Source organism: Neoarius graeffei, chromosome 22 (genome assembly GCF_027579695.1).
Source record: "Neoarius graeffei isolate fNeoGra1 chromosome 22, fNeoGra1.pri, whole genome shotgun sequence".
Classification (NCBI taxonomy): Eukaryota; Metazoa; Chordata; class Actinopteri; order Siluriformes; family Ariidae; genus Neoarius; species Neoarius graeffei.
In genome coordinates, this window is record NC_083590.1 from 40625617 (window position 1) to 40639119 (window position 13503).

Consider the following 13503-nt stretch of genomic DNA (forward strand, 5'->3'; position numbering starts at 1 on the left):
CTGAAGGAGTGCAGTGAACAATTAAGCCCCATTTTTGCACAGCTTTTTCAAATGTCCCTGGATACATATTACATTCCCAAGGTCTGGAAATCCTCACTTATAGTACCAGTTCCAAAGGTGTCAAAACCGTGTGTTTTAAATGATTATCGTCCTGTTGCCCTTACATCAAATTATTATGAAGAGCCTAGAGGGGGGGGAGGGGGGGGGGGGGGGGGGGGGGGGGGAGGATTGTCCTGAAACATGTTCTTGATGAAGTGCAACACGATATTGATCCATTACAGTTTGCTTACAGGGCTATGAGGAGCACAGATGATGCTCTATTGTACATGCTCCATAACCTCTATTGCCATTTAGACAGGCCTAAACGATATGCTCGGGTTCTCTTTATAGATTTTTCATCTGCATTCAACACGATCAGGCCCCACCTTATGATGGAGAGGCTGTTGCACTTGGGTGTAAATGCGAACATAATAAGATGGGTTGAGTCCTTTCTTACTGAGAGGATATAGTGTGTTAGGGTAAACAAGGCGGTGTCGCCCCCAATTTTAACAAACACTGGGGCTCCACAAGGGAGCGTAATTTCCCCTGTATTGTTTACGCTGTACACAAATGAGTGCCAAAGTAATACAGCCGATCATGTCACAATTAAGTTTGCAGATGATACAGCTATAGTGGGGTTAATACAGAACAACAATGAGACCCAATATAGGGACTGGGTGGACCAGTTTGTAGACTGGTGTAAGTCCAGCTGTCTTCTTCTTAACACAAAAAAAACAAAGGAACTGATTATTGATTTTAGAACGGGGAATCATACTCACCAGAATATGGTAATAAACGGGGAAGGTATTGAGGTTGTGATGAACTATAAATACTTGGGAACAATAATAGATGATAAATTAACATGGACATGTAACACTGATGCCATCTACAAGAAGGGGATGCAGAGGCTGTACTTTATGCGAAAGCTAAGGCAATTTAGAGTTAATGGGGATATGATGTGGCTCTTTTATCATTCTTTTGTTGAGAGCATTTTATGTTTCTGTTCTGTGGCCTGGTATTCTTCCCTATCTGTAGCAAATAAAAATAAGCTGCACAGGATAATTAACATGGCCAGCAAGATTGCTTGCCAGCCATTAAGTAGTATGGCCATGACTGTAGAAACAAGGGTGGCAAAAAAGGCACATATTATTTGTGATGATGTGTCACATCCCTTACATCGGGCATATGAGTTGTTGCCTTCAGGCAGGAGGTTCAGGCTGCCTTCATTCCAGACAAATAGAGCTCGCAGATCATTTATACCCACTAGTACAGCCCTGTTAAATAAGGACCCAACTGTAAGATTGTATCAGAATAACCCATTGCACTTGGTCTCTGAGTAATTGCACTTTACTATTATATTGTATGTAAGACATGAGGGGGTTTTGTCCTATGTTGTCTTGTATCTTGTCCTGGGGGGGGGGGGGGGGGGGGGGGGGGTGTTTGTATATTGTGTTTCTTAGTGTTTTTGTAATAGTTTGTATCAGACGTACTGTAAATGGCACAGAACAATTTTACATGATGGACTGTTGTTGCTCTTTACTTAGTTGAGCAGTTCTTGATTTTGAACAGTTCATACGCTATTTCAGAGTTGTGATGTCTTCAGCATTGTTCTACAATGTAGAAAATACTCAAAATACAGGAATGAATGACTTGGGGTGTCCAAAGTTTTGACTGGTACTGTATGTACTTTTCCTTTTTTATTGGAAAGTCAACATGCTTGTAGATGCAGTTTGTTACCCCTTATCTGTCATAACTTCAAAAGTGCCGTCATATTTTAGTGGTAGGACTAATTGTATTTTTTCATCTATTATGAGTTGATGGCAGAGCTGCTGTTTTGCTTCTTCTTGTCAGGAGCTATTTTTTTCTCAATTGTTTTGTTTCTTTTCAGAAACCTCTTTGCATTTTGGGAAATTGTTTTGTTTCTTTGAGAAGGGAGTTGTTTCTTTTTCATGTTTCAGTTGGGAGCCATCATGCTTCAGTGGGTTTCCTGCTGAGCTATGCTTCCCCGGTTGTTTTGTTTTTCCATTTTTTGGACTTTGTTATTTTGATTCTTATTTTTCTGCATCATGGCCTATAGCCTGGAATTTGGGTTGACTTCGGGGACTTCATTTGTCCTTTTTGTTTATTAGTTTAACGAATGCTCTTTGTAAGTGAGTTTTGGATTTTGTTTCTATTATTTGCCCTGGTGTGCTGACATTAGATGGCTGGTTTCTCCATCTCATAAAGGTAACAGTATTCCCCGATATGTGTGCCTGTTCATTCTGTTATTCATTGAGTTATGGTAGTTAGTGGATATGGAATCTCAGGGATACTGCCCTCCGGTTTTGTTGATGGCCTCCCTATTTCCCTTGCTACATACAGTGCTGTACAAAAGGCTTAGATACCTGTAAAGAAATGCTGTAGACCAAAAATTGATTAAAAATAATGAAATGAAATGTTTCAACATTAAAATATACTATAAACAGTAAGCCATTATAAATGAAACAAAGTCAATATTTGGTATGAGATGACCCTTTGCTTTAAAAAAAAAATAGTAGTCTCAGGTACAATGAGTGCAGTTTTATAAGGAAATGAGCTGTAGGTTTTACTGAGCATCTTACAGAACCAGCCACAATTCTTCTGGACACTTTGTCACACTTGCTTCTTCATTTTGCACCAAAACCCAGTAGCCTTCATAATGTTTTCTTTTTTTTAATCTGAAAAGTGTCTCTTACTGTATGTAACTGCTCAGATACAAACATATTTTTTTTTTCTGTGATATTTAATTTTGTGCTGGAAAACAAACATTTGGACTCTAAAATGTTTTTGTATTGACTCAATAATGTAGAATTCATTAAATAGAAATCTATAACAAAGTTTGTATGAAAAAAAATAGGGTGCCTAAGATTTTTGCACAGTACTGTATACACACAGAGCAGGGTCCAAAAGTCTGGACCCACGAGTGAGCATTCTTTATTTTGTATTCTTTTCTAATTTAATACAACAATTTTCATTACAAATGATATAATTGACAACAGCTTGAGTGAAATGTAGAATATCTGAAATATTTACATGAATTTCAGACTCTCTCACTTTATGGTACATCCTCTTTTTGCTATAATGACAGTGTGCACTCAATCTGGCCTGGACTCCATAAATTTGTGCAAAACCTTATGATCCATTTTAGATCAAACCCATCGAGGTGTCATCTGAACACATGCTTCATTAGAAGAGATTAATCATGTGGAAAATCTGACCGTTTGTACAAATCAGTTAGTCAACATCACACATTTAACAGGGTCTGAGAAATAGTGCAGAATCATTAATTATTAAATATTAAAGAAATTGAATATTTACTTTAGATTATACAGCCAGATTTTATATGGACTATGCATGAAGTACGGTAGGTTCTTGTGTTCCTGAGGATTGTTTCACCCTGACAGGATGACAAAAACATGACTTTTCTCATAGAATTCATCATCCTAGGCTAAGCTTCAAACCTTAGCTGACATGGGGCAAGTATGTTCAAAAGTATATAGAGTGGCGGTTACAATTATCGACAGTCTACAATTATTGACACCTTCTCACGTTTTACCAATAAAAAACAATTTTGCAAAGGTGAGTTTCAGTTACAACAGTTATTATTGGTTAATTAATCAACTGGAAGACCCCCTTCGCCCTTTGAGCTTGTCGTCTGATGACACAGCTTGTTACCTGAGATGGAATTTTTTTCAGCATGATCAGCAATTTGAGGAAAACCTGGATGTTATCATTGCAGGTAAGCATGGTGGAAAGATCATGGACATGTTTTTACTGATCAGATTCACCAATATTTCATGATCTCCTTGTCGAAACCTACTTTGTTTCTTACTCTTTCATTTGACAGTTGCCATTTTGTATCTAAATGCTCATTTGAGAAGTCATGTGAGGTGTCGATAATAGTGATCACTTTCACTGGTGTCCACCATTATTGACACCCTGTGGAATTAAGTGACATTTACAACTGTTATGGATCGATCTTTGTGTAACATTGTTGAAGTAGATGAAGTACTTTAAAGGTGTTGTGATTTATAATATTTTTTTTTTCTGGTTTGTAACAGAATGGAATGTTTATAGAGTATTTGGAATCCTATTGTAATAAATAGAATTTTACCAGAATTAAATTCCTAGCGTATAAAAAATTACATGCTTGAAATATTCAGATTTTTCTATTCCATTCAGAATAAATATATATATATATATATATATATATATATATATATATATATATATATATATATATATATATATATATAATTTTTTTTTTTTTTGCAGTTTCATGGGCGTCGCCACCATTGAATGTGAAGGGGACGTGTCCCCCTCACATTTCATAATTCTTCATTTGGACCCACCCCCCACACACACATTTAACATAAAATATTAGTTCACCCAGCGCCGTTTCTATTGCTTCGTGAAAGAATCCATTCCACTTGATCGATAAGAGAATACACAGACCACTGAAAATCCACTCCGGGTTTTCCGGGCGTTCCCTACAATAGCTCACCGCGCGCGAGTGAATCTCAGCGCGAGCGGAGACATTTTTGGTGCAGCTGCTCGAAAGTGGAGGAGGTGAAGTCAGCCCCATTGCCACCTCACAATGTCTTGCTTTTGCTAAAACCTTATTCTTTTGTTATATGCCCTCAAAATTAACCCTAGGCCACGTTAAATTAATGTTCAACTAAACGATGAAATAAGCTTAGCCTAATGGGGTATTCTTGATTGATGATGAATCGTTTGCAGTATTTGCTCCCTCCCCAGACACAATGGACATAAGGAAATTCTTTACAAAGAAGTGGAAAGTCAGTCAAAATTTCCCCACAGGACAAAATTTCCCCACAATGGAAATGTTAGTTCAGTTAGCTGGTTAGTCAATGTTAGGAGATGTATCAGCTAGCTTATTGTTAGCTATCATTTAATTCAACCCCAGTATACCTACCTTATTGTAATGCCAAGAATGAGGTCAAGTCTGCTCTGATGATATTTATTGATTCCCTGTTGTGATTTGAAGAACTTGGTTTGTCTGGTCTTTGCCAGTTTTCTGGAAAGTAAGATGGGAAATCAGTGTATGGGGAAGGAATAGTAGAAAGGAAAGCAATGGAGAGAGATGGATGTTATTCCAGGTGGATTGTGAAGGAAAGGGGGATAAAAGTTATGAAGTGGTAGAAATTGTGGTGGCACCAATGTAAGGCGTTATATCTATAAATCTATTTGTTATACTAATCTGTAGATGTTACTGTAGTACCACCATTGCATGTAGGTTGACAAAACTGCACTTGTTCATTGTGTGAAGTTCTCTTTTATGTGTCATTGCTTGACAGTGTGATTTTGTGTGAAAAAAGTAAAATGCACCCACTAAAGTCACTGCTGGTGGTTAACAAAATTGTACCTGTTCATTGTGTGAAATTGTTTTTTATGTGTCACCGTTGCTTGACACAGTGTGATTTTGTGTTATGAAGTTTGCATGACGCCATGTCATGCCTGTTCATTGTGTGAAATTATGAATATTCTTATTTTTAAACATACAGTTGAGCGTCACTATTGCTTGGCACAGTGGCATGTTGTGTTACATCTAAAACTAAATAAAAAAGGAAACACAAAATAAAAAGTAAAATGCACCCATAAAGTTATTCTCTAGCCACTTTATCCTATTCTACAGGGTTGCAGGCAAGTCACTGTTGATGATAAATTGTGTCACATTCATCTCATTATCTTAGGCAGAGCAGTGGGTTTAAAAACAGGCTGATGAATATATGGACTAGTTAAATGAGGACTTATTGTTGAGTCTCGAAAATAGTCATTGAATTAAGTGACTTTTGAAGGTACAATTACGTGTTTAACAACCTGTTAAAAATACACCAGAATGCAGGAAATGGCATCTAATTAATTAAAAATTTTCTGGGGGAGGACCCCTGCCAGTGTGTCCCCCCCACATTAAAAATGCTTCTGACGCCCCTGCAGTTTATTGTAAATATCTACCACATATTACAATATCAGTAGACATTTTATATTTTGGTTCGAGGAATGACATGTGACCTTTGACCTGGATTTTCATGTGGTTACAATGTCAATTGCCTGTTGGCGTTTATTGGTAAACTACAAAACTAGAAATTAATACAAACAACAACGAATGATTAACAAAATGTGATCTACAAAAATACTTAGAAAGTGGGTAGAAAGTGGCACAAAAAGATTTTCTGACGCAGGTTAAACATTATCAGTTCATTTGTTTACAAACATTAGAATTACTTCCTCATTTACGTAAACACCAACATCCATATATTTATATAAAAGATATTTTTGTACTAAATATGTCTATGTAAAACAAATTTTAAATAAAAACTATGTTTTGTTCACTTAATACCGCATACTGATTTTTTTTTTTTAATATATAAATAATCATCTGGATGTCTATAATTGTGGAACGGTGTTGATAACTGTGGACAAAGGTGTTGATAATTGTGAAATCGTGTCACGTGATCTGATACACTAAGTAATCGGGAATCAACTTTTTTTTTTCCCAGTGGAAGTTTGAGTAATTATTCATGCACAATTTACATATTGAAAGTCTTTTCTATTTTTGTAATGGCCAAAAGATCATTAAAGCAGATATGCAGAACCTTTATTTTTAAATACATTTCTGAGTGGATAGTGTCTCCATCCTTGACTCTTGTATGTTGTATAAATGGGAATTTTAAAAATATATATTTTTGAGAGTTAAAATCGACTGCAGAGTTGGCAACCGGTTTTAAGGCTGAGGCCTTTTCTATAGACCAAAGTCATATAAATAAAAATTTATGGTGAAAGTAAGAAATACCGTTACTGACTTGCTCAACTAAGACTAATTTGACTTCATTGATTGTGGGTTGACTCTCATTAAAACAGGATAGGCGTTATAACTTATGCAGCATACATGTACATGCATGCATTTTCACTGATAAAACGTAAAAGGCTAATTAAATAATCAGATGAACTGAGACAATCACATTCTGAAGCAAATTAAATAATCTCATACCACTAACTTAAACACACAATACAAGTTACATGTATTAATCTAAATGCAGGTAAACAACAAGGTTTTTTTTTTTTTATCCAAATGAGATCGGAGCTTGCCCGTCTGTGTTCTCGCTTCTTGAAGGCCAACCTTGTAGCTGATTGTTTTGAATGTGATGACCCCCTTGGGCCCTCTTCAGGCACCAGTCTGCCAGTGGACGGGTAGACCTGGGCCTGACTGATTAGGCTAGACCAGGGGTTTTCAAAGTGTGGGAGAGTCAGCCCCCCCCTCAGAGAGCAAATAAACAACAGCGACCCCCCCCCCCCACACACACACACACAGTTTTTGTTGTTGCTATACTTAATGTTCCATTCGTATTTAAAAAAAAAAATGGTTGTTGTACACATTTTTATTTTTTTCTTTTACACATTTTTAAACATCTGTGCTTTTTAAAACATCTTTTTTTACACATTTTAAACATCTGTGCTTTTCTTTTTAAAACATCTTGTTTTACACATTTTAAACATCTCATAGCTAGCACCTCTTGGCAGACAACACACTGTGGCAGTGGAGCATCTTCAGATCCAGTCCATGAAAATCCAAACTTTAAATAATCGTGGTCATACTTCCTTCTTTTTTCAGTCCCCCCAGGATGTCGTGGGCCTTTTTTGTGATTGTTGCGGGCTAAAATGTCTGATGTTGCGGGGGTTTTTCCAAAAAATTGCGATGGAAGTTGCGGTGTTTTTTAGGTTTTTGTTGCGATTACATTGCGGGAGGAAGTGAAAGTTGCGAGAAATTGTTGCGATTTTCTCTTTTTGTGATTAAAATTGAGTGATATGTTAAATATTAAGTTATTACCGAAAAACTATTGATTAAAAAAACAGACACTGAGAAATGGTCCTATAAACAACTTTACCAATATAAAAGATTACCAGGACTACAAAAATGCAGAAAAATAGGCTTTACTTATCCAAATGCACCTGTTGGTTCAAAAGTTAAAGTGCATAGAACCTCACAGCACAACATGAAGTTACCTTAAAATATAATATAAATGCCTCAGCTTTCATGTAAGAAAAAAACTATTAATACTAGTACTGTGTGCAGGCAGTCTCTCCTGAAGACTAAATTAAACAATAATTATAAACTAATAAAAGAAACACTGACTCGCACATGCAGTGTTGCCAGATACTGCTGACGTTTTCCAGTCCAAAATATGTTCAAAACCTGCCAAAATGCACTTAAAACCGCCCAATGTGGCAACACTGCACGCATGCTGCTTCTCTTGAACGTATACACGGAAGTAAGGCGGAAGGTAGTTTGTCGACGTCACCTCAAGACGACGCCAACGATTGGTCAAGTTTGCAGGAAGGTTGCGGTGATTGGATATAATTGCAACACCGCCCTGAATTCGCGGGGATTGGTTGAACTTGCGTTGAAGTTGCAAATCGCAACATTGTGAAATCCTGGAGGGTCTGTTTTTTTGCTTGGCCCAGACTCTGTCTCCTCACTCACTGTAGCTTTAGGTACTAAAAATCGATCCATTTTGTCTCTGGTAAAGGCTAGCTGAAGTTCGCTAAATGTCCGCAATAGTAACTTATTCTGGTTTATGTTTCCTCACGTTGCGCCCCCCAGGGGAGGCGCGCCCCACACTTTGAAAAGCCCTGGGCTAGATCATTAAGTACACCTGTGTACATGTAGGTGGTACGGCCTATAAGGTGGGGTCTCTCTCCCTCTCTGGTAGGCATTTTTATTCTTTGTGTAGGCACTCTTTGTTGTCCTCCTGTTTTCTGGCTTTTTGCTCTTTTTCTCCGCCTCAATGTTTACTATATACTGACACAAACACACGACCATCACTGCATTCATACCCTAGACACTTTTGAGTTGTTATACAGTATTTTCTATTGGTTAATAAATGTATTTTTGTTTGAATTGTAAGCCCTTGTGTTGTGTCCCCCTTCTTATGTTGCGGTGTGTGAATGAATCCATGCCGTAACATAATTGGGGCCTCGTCCGGGAGCCTGTAAACAGGTGGTGAAATGGGACCATAGCCTCAAGTGCATTCAGGTGAGCTTCTGTTGGTTGTGCAGCTAGCGTCAGTCTCTGGTTAGGAAGAGTGTTTCAGCTGGGTTTCCCTTCCGTCGGAGCACTTTTTGTTTCTTTCGTTTATTATTTTAGTTTGTTGTTTTCAGGGGTAATCCTGGTCCGGAGTTTCGCACTCCTGTCGGGGGCACGCTTCATGCAGTAAAGTGCAATGAGTTCAGCGTTAACCAGTCGCCCTGAGGCCAGCAAGCCCTGGAAGACTAGCCAGGTGAGCTTGTGTAATTCAGGACACCAGAGAACTGTGCATAGAAGATTCAGCAGCGACCAACTGAGGCTTTGACTGGATGTACGTGAAGCGTTTGGGCTCGGCCTGTGAATGGCCGAGTAGAGTTGTTTGTGTAGCTGGTAATATTGTTTGACTAGCGTTCGCTGTGGTAGCGGCTTTCCGCTTTGTTTGTTTAGAACATGCTGATCTATTTTTAGATTGATTCATGTTCTTTGTTTATTTTGTGTAGCCTATCTGGTGATTTCTAGGTTACACAAGCGAACATGTAGGCTATTTCGACTTTGTAGAGGCTAATTTTCTGGTTGCTACTGTGTGTAGGCATAGTGTGCTTTTGAAACTTGGCCTACAGTTAAACAGTAGTGAATGCATGTGTGAACTTTGTTTAGCGTATGCTTAGTTTTGTATTTTGGGGGAGTAGTGTCGCCAGTTTTTTGTGTTAGGCTTGTAACGGTTGATTGCAGCTTGTATGCTGTGTGGGAAATCACTGTAGCCTGTGTTGTGTGCCTTAGGTTTTCTCTTTTCTGTGTGCCTCATCTTTGTTTTTTTTTTTGAGCAACCACATTAGTAGCGTTAGTGCCTATTAAGGTGATAGGTAGCCTCGCACTTAGCTACAGTGGTGTTTTGTAGTTTGTGGGCTGTCTTTGTATCTGCTTGATGTGTTAATTCGGTTAGTTCTTACTGCTGAATTATGGCAACAAGAATTTATTGCTAACCCTTCTGAAGAGAGTCTGTTAAGTTTAACTAAAGATCAGCTTTGGAAGGTAGTTGAGCACTTTGATTTATTAATTACAGCTCAGGAGGGAAAATTAAAGGAAACCCGTTTTCTGGCCGTTAAAAGCCAATTGATTCAGAAAGCTGTGTTGAAGGAAACGGTAGCTTCAACTGAAGTGGTTGAATCAATTCGGGCACAGGCCTCAGCAGTCAGTTTGGAACTGGAGAAAGTGTTAATTCTTGGCGTTCAACATTTTGAAGTTTACTTGGGGTCCTCTTTAACTCCAATAATCGTATACACTGATCACAACCTACTGTTTTTTATTGATCGAATGAGAAACCAGAATCAATGCATCATGCATTGGAGTTTAAATTCTCCAGCGTTACCCGCTCAAGATTCAGTACATCAGGGGCAGGGATAACATCATCGCTTATGCGTTGTCTAGAGTTTAGTAGTGGTTTTTTTTTCTATTTTCTTGTTTTTGTTTTTCTAGACCTATGTCTTTCTCCTTGGTGCCAGGATGAAGGAAGATGTGGTGTTTCTGAAGGGAACACAAGGTGTTTCTTTGTTTTGTTTTGTTGAGGTTTTGTCTTCAACAAACCTCTTTTCAAGGGAGGTGTGACGACTCCCTTGGGCCCTCTTCAGGCACCAGTCTGCTAGTGCACGGGTGGGCCTGACTGATTAGGCTAAATCATTAAGTTCACCTGTGTAGGTGGTACGGCCTATAAGGTGGGGTCTCTCTCCCTCTCTAGTAGGCACTTTTATTCTTTGTGTGGGCACTCTTTGTTGTCCTCCTGTTTTCTGGCTTTTTGCTCTTTTTCTCCCCCTCTTTTTCTTTGCCTCAACATTTACCATATACTGACACACACATCCACTCAGGCACGACCATCACTGTATTCATACCCTAGACACTTTTGAGTTGTTATATTTTGTATTGGTTAATAAACATATTTTTGTTTGAATTGTAAACCCTTGTGTTGTGTCCCCCTTATGTTGCGGTGTGTGAATGAGCCCATGCCGTAACATGAAACAATCTGACTTTCAGTTGTTTGTTCAGTTCTCCATTCATTCGCTTCTTCCACATAAGGGCAAGATGGCAGCAATATCAAGTTTAGAAATAAGACGACTGGTCCACTCATTCTCTCCATACGGAGTACTCCGCCATTACTGAAACCCGGGATGGAACGGGATGTCATCATACTTGCCAACTTTTCAAAATTCTCATTGGGGAGAAAAGTGCATGAATGACATTTTCAATTGGACGAGGGTATGACGTGCAGTTGAAGTGATAAACAGTGGATCCCAATTAATTGCAAGCCATTTGAAATTTATACAATTAAAGAGTTTTGAATTGTTTATTGTTCTATCAATTACTATAGGTTATGGGATTCATGTATCAGGCATGAGAGAGCTCAGATTGAAAAATCTGAAATAATACTCGTCTTGAATTTTAATATAATAACAATGAAAGGGAAGTCTTAAATCAGATTTTTAGCCTGAATATTGTATACATACAGAGACCCACAGAAAATAACACAAGTGATGCTTTAGAAGAATGTTTATCATTTCTTAAAATAGTCACAGTGAAAAGTATTATTCGATTGCATCAAATGTGTTTTCCTTCTGTAAGCTCATGTAAAAATACAGAGAACTATACCATATATAAATTAAATAAAATTTTATTAATATTTAACCAAAATAGTAACAACTCAATTAAATAAATACTGCACTGTCTTAGTACTACTAAAATGCATCTCTCTCACTAAACACTTTCCAACAGAATTTTTAGAAAGCACTAGAATCACTATCAATCCTATCGGAATGCATCAAAGGAATTTGCTCATTTGCAAACTTTAACTGACTGAAAGTTTTCAAACAAAATTTAAAAATGGCACTATAAATACTACCAGACTATCAAAATATACTTCACAAAGAAATTCACTCGAATTCAAAATTTTAGTACTACCAAAATACACTCACTAGTAATCTTTCACTTAAAACCTCAAAACTCTATCAAAATCACTTTCCAGATAATTCACTTGTAAACTTTTTCACTTAAAACTTTCAAACATAAATTCAAAATAGCACTAAGACACTACCACACTACAGGGAGTGCAGAATTATTAGGCAAATGAGTATGTTGACCACATTACCCTCTCTATGCATGTTGGCCTACTCCAAGCTGCATAGGCTTGAAAGCCTCCTACCAATTAAGCATACCAGGTGATGTGCATCTCTGTAATGAAAAGGGGTGTGGTCTAATGACATCAACACCCTATATCAGGTGTGCAAAATTATTAGGCAACTTCCTTTCCTTTGGCAAAATGGGTCAGAAGAGGGATTTGACGGACTCAGAAAAGTCAAAAATAGTGACATATATTGCAAAGGGATGGAGCACTCTTAAAATTGCCCAGCTTTTGAAGCGTGACCATCGAACAATCAAGCGCTTCATTCAAAATAGTCAACAGGGTCGCAAGAAGCGCGTTGAAAAAAAAAGGCGCAAACTAACTGCCCGTGAACTGAGGAAAGTCAAGCGTGAAGCTGCCAAGATGCCACTCGCCACCAGTTTTGCCATATTTCAGAGCTGCAACATCACTGGAGTGTCAAAAAGCACAAGGTGTGCAATACTCAGGGACACGGCCAAGGTAACAAAGGCTGAAAAACGACCACCACTGAACAAGACACGCAAGATGAAATGTCAAGACTGGGCCAAGAAGTATCACAAGACTGATTTTTCTAAGGTCTTATGGACAGATGAAATGAGAGTGAGTCTTGATGGGCCAGATGGATGGGCTCGTGGCTGGATCAGCAAAGGGCAGAGAGCTCCAGTCCGACTCAGACGCCAGCAAGGTGGAGGTGGGGTACTGGTATGGGCTGGTATCATCAAAGATGAGCTTGTGGGACCTTTTCGGGTTGAGGATGGCATCAAGCTCAACTCCCAGTCCTATTGTCAGTTTTTGGAAGACACCTTCTTCAAGCAGTGGTACAGGAAGAAGTCAGCATCCTTCAAGAAAAACATGATTTTCATGCAGGACAATGCTCCATCACACGCATCCAAGTACTCCACAGCATGGCTGGCCAGAAAGGGTCTAAAGGAAGAAAGATTAATGACGTGGCCTCCTTGTTCACCTGATCTGAACCCCATAGAAAACCTGTGGTCCCTCATCAAATGTGAGATCTACAAGGAGGGGAAACAGTACACATCTCTGAACAGTGTCTGGGAGGCTGTGGTTGCTGCTGCACGCAATGTTGATCGCAAACAGATCAAAACACTGACCGAATCCATGGATGGCAGGCTTTTGAGTGTCCTTGTAAAGAAAGGCGGCTATATTAGTCACTGATTTGTTTTTTTTTTTTGTTTTTGAATGCCAGCAATGTATATTAGTGAATGTTGAGTTGTTATATTGGTTTCCCTGG